The following is a 4,472-nucleotide window of genomic DNA, read 5'->3' as shown; positions in this document are numbered from 1 at the left end:
ATCTCGGCTCACTGCAAGCTCCGCCTCCCGGGTTCACGCCATTCTCCTGCCTCAGCCTCCGGAGTAGCTGGGACTACAGGTGCCCGCCACCACGCCCGGCTAGTTTTTTGTATCTTTTAGTAGAGACGGGGTTTCATCGTGTTAGCCAGGTTGGTCTCGATCGCCTGACCTCGTGATCCGCCTGTCTCGGCCTCCCAAAGTGCTGGGATTACAGGCTTGAGCCACCGCGCCCGGCCCGGACCGTCAGTTCTTTAGGGATAGACTGAATGGCTGGTATCATTGCTTGAACTTAATGGAGCTTATGTTGAGAAACAAAAAAAATATATATTTTTATCTTTTAATTCTATTTTTCCATGAACTTTTTGAAGTTCCCTCATATATAAAGCAGATCGTTATGAAATTGAGTTACCTTGAATCTAGAAGAGCACAATGATAAAGGGGAAGATAGAAATACACACACATATACATTGTTTTCCCCATTGTCACAATGCCATGCAGAAACTAACAGATGAAGGAGGAGAATTCCTTAAGAAAGAGCATTGGGTAGCTAGTCCACCAGCAGTATGATGCTTTCACTGATCTCAAAACTGTCTCTGAGCAACTCTACCAGGAAAGGTGTCAGGATAGTTAACATTTCTGAAACCATTCTTATCTTTGCCTTCATTCTGAAATGATAATTAGTCTCGTATAGAATGTTTGGATCACAATCTATTTCCGTAAAAACTAGGCTATTTTTTTCATTGTCCTCAGAAATGTACTGAGTCCAGTTTGAACTTTATTCTTTTTTTTTTTTTTTTTTTGAGACAAGGTCTCACTCTGTTGCTCAGGCTGAAGTGCAATGGCGTAAACTCGGCTCACTGCAACCTCCCAGGTTCAAGTGATTCTAGTGCTTCAGCCATCCCTACAGGCATGCACCACCACACTTGGCTAATTTTGTATTTTTAGTAGAGACGAGGTTTCACCATGTTGGCCAGGCTGGTCTCGAACTCCTAACCTCAAGTGATCCAGCCTCCCAAAGTGGTGGGATTACAGGCGTGAGCCACTGCGCAAGGCCTGGACTTAACTTTTGAAGAACTCTTTCTGTTTGGATTGCAGGAGCATTCTCTTCGCTCATCTCTTGTTTTCTCACCCAGCTGTTCTTTTTCTAGTTGGCTGTCATTCTTCATCCCTCCCTCCCTTTCCTTTGTTCCTCTGCAGTTAATTATTTCTTTGAAATTTTGAAACTTCTTAATGTTGCCTGGAATACATGAGTCTTCTTGATCTCTTCAAACAGGTGGTTTGTTTTGTTTTGCTTTGGGGAGAATTCTTTTGATGTTTTTGAATAAGCTGTTACAACTTTAATACCTGTATTGTTTGTTTTCTTCAGAAATGTATTAATTCTCCATTATTAACACCTTTATGTTGTTATCTCATTATTTTCATTGCTTTTTAATTCTCTGTTTTAGGAATGCTTTTCAAGTTCGTCACTAAAATTGATTTACTTTCTTGAAAACCTGTTTCTGCTGCACCCAACATGATTTAATCTTGGCTACTGAGCTTTTGGTTATGTTGCACTCCCTTTAAAACTACTCCTTAAGTACAGTGTTCGCTCTTTGGGTAATGTGTACACTAGAAACCCAATGCCCACCTATACCCAGTATATCCATGGTATGAGCATGTATGTGCACCCCCTGAATCTAAAATAAAAATTTTAAAAAAACTATACCTGTCACAGCCTGTTTTTATTTTTAATTGAAGTTCTCTTTTTATGAGTGACACACATTCATTGCAGGCAGACTGAAAAAGGGAAACAAAAGAAAATACAACTCGACCATAATCTCACCACTCACAATTAAAATGTGAATAGCAGGCTGGGTGTGATGGCTCACACCTGTAATCCTAGCACTTCGGGAGGCCAAGGCAGGAGGATCCCTTGAGCTTAGGAGTTCCAGAACAGCTTGGGTAACATAGACCTTGTCTCTACTGAAAAATCAAAAAAATTAGGCCAGGCGTGGTGTCTCACACCTGTAATCCCAGCACTTTGGGAGGCCAAAGCAGGTGGATACTTGAGGCCAGAAGTTCAAAACCCGCCTGGCCAACATTGTGAAACCCCATCTCTACTAAAAATACAAAAGTTAGCCAGATGTGATGTGCACACACAGCTACTGGGGAGGCTGAGGCATGAGAATCGCTAGAACCCAGGAGGCGGAGGTTGCAGTGTGCTAAGATGGCACCACTGCACTCCACCCTCGATGACAGAGTATGACTCTGCCTTAAAAAAAAAAAAAAAAAAAAGACCGGCATGATGATGCATGCCTGTAGTCTCAGCTACTGGAGTTGGGGGAGGTGCTGAGGCAGGAGGATCGCTTAAGCCAGAGAGGTCAAGGCTGTAATGAGCCATGATTGCACCACTGCACTTCAGCCTGGGCAAGAAAGTGAGACCCTGTCTCAAATAAAAAAATTAAAAAGCTAATGACAATCTTCACTTTTTTTTTTAAGAATATAAAAAGAGAGGTCAGGCACGGTGGCTCATGCCTGTAATCCCAGCACTTTGGGAGGCAGAAGTGGGTGGATCACAAGGTCAGGAGATCGAGACCATCCTGGCTAACACGGTGAAACCCCATCTCCACTGAAAATACGAAAAATTAGCCAGGCGAGGTGGCGGGCGCCTGTAGTCCCAGCTACTTGAGAGGCTGAGGCAGGAGAATGGCGTGAACCCGGGAGGCGGAGGTTGCAGTGAGCCGAGATCGTGCCACTGCACTCCAGCCTGGGTGACAGAGCGAGACTCCATCTCAAAAAAAAAAATATATATATATATATATATATATAAAAAGAGTTCTACTCCCCATCCCAGTGAGATCACACTGCTTTGACACTTGCCTTTTCACTTAATTTTTCATGATCCTTTATTAAAAACCTGAAGCAGGATTTCTATTTCAGAGGAAAGTTTTTCTTCTGATTTTAGATGGGGAGCTTTCTTAAAACGTTGATGCCTGGCCTCAGCCCCCAGTCATTCAGATTTAGTTGCTCTGGGATGGGACCCAAGCGTCAGCATCTTTAAAAGGCCTCCCTGGTGCTTCTGCTGTGCAGTCAGAGCTGAGAACTCCTGGGCCAGTGTGTGCACAATGGAGACTTTGGGTAGGAGGGTTTGTTTTTGGGTTTCGTTTGGTTTCCAGTAGGCTAATCTACCAGCACAGCTGTTTCCTTTTACTGCCAAGGAAATGCTGAGTCTGCCCAGCAAGAACCAGCTTTTGTTAAAATTCACTAATTAGATAACTGATTCCCCAAGTCGTTGCAGGATCCTATTTATTGACAGTAGCTACCTTGGGTTGGATCATTTGGTTAGACAGAGGAAAGTCATTGCAGCACTCATAATTGGTTAAGGTTTTTAAAAAAACAAAAACAAAAACATAAATTAACTAAGATATTTTAGTCTTGTGTTTATTTACTATTTACCTTCCTTTTTTTGTGCGTGTGAAACAAACTGTTAAGGTATGTCAGTATATCCTTTCTCAGGAAGAGATTTTCGGAGGTAGATGTCTAATTCAGTATTAACTGGCTTACCTAACTCTCATCACTCCTCTGGTTCCCTCAAGCCCTCAGTAACATGTGCACTTACATAAGGTCTTTGGATGTGTGACTTATATTTTATTAAATTAAGGACAGAAGTTGAGTTTGACACACAAAAACAGGGAGAGCAGAGGCAGGACCATGAGAGATATACAAACACACCTGATTTAGTGACATGAAGAATTCACAGAAATCTTGGAAGGTTTTGAACTTCTGTGGAGACATGGAATGGAAGGGTTAGTCTTATGTCAGGCTTATCAAACACATTAAATCAGGTGCTATTTGCAACTGTAATTTGTAACAATTGCACTTTGGATATTGTAATAGAAGCTGCCATGTCTAAAAGTAAATGTTCTATGAGTGTTTAAACCTCTAACTATGACTATACTGAGCAATTGGTCCAAAAGCCGCTCTGAAAATTTTCCAGCATAAAGTTCTTTATGGTCTTGACTGAGGCAGATATGCCATTGAGGGCTTCTTAGTCTATATCAGTGCTTTTCAACTTTAAAGTACTTACAAATCATCTGGAAGTCCTTGGAATGCAGATTCCAATTGAGTGGGTGTGGGCTGGGGCTTGAGATTCTGCATTTCTAGAAGGCTTCCAGGGGATGGTGTGCTGCTGTCTGGCAGGTCACATTTTGAGTAGCTAAGCTCGAACACCCAAAGTGATGGTATCATAGAGAAATAGAAGTTAAAGAAAAATGTTTAGGCCAGACGCGGTGGCTCAACCCTGTAATCCCAGCACTTTGGGAGGCCAAGGCACGTGGACCACCCGAGCTCAGGAGTTCAAGACCAGCCTGGGCAACATGGCGAAACCCCATCTCTACTAAAAATACAAAAAATTAGCCAGGCGTTGTGGTGCATGCTTGTAATTCCAGTTACTCAGGAGGCTGAGACAGGAGAATCGCTTGAATCTGGGAGGT

The sequence above is a fragment of the Theropithecus gelada genome, chromosome 4 (assembly GCF_003255815.1).
Source record: "Theropithecus gelada isolate Dixy chromosome 4, Tgel_1.0, whole genome shotgun sequence".
Taxonomy (NCBI): domain Eukaryota; kingdom Metazoa; phylum Chordata; class Mammalia; order Primates; family Cercopithecidae; genus Theropithecus; species Theropithecus gelada.
This window is presented reverse-complemented; position numbering follows the sequence as displayed.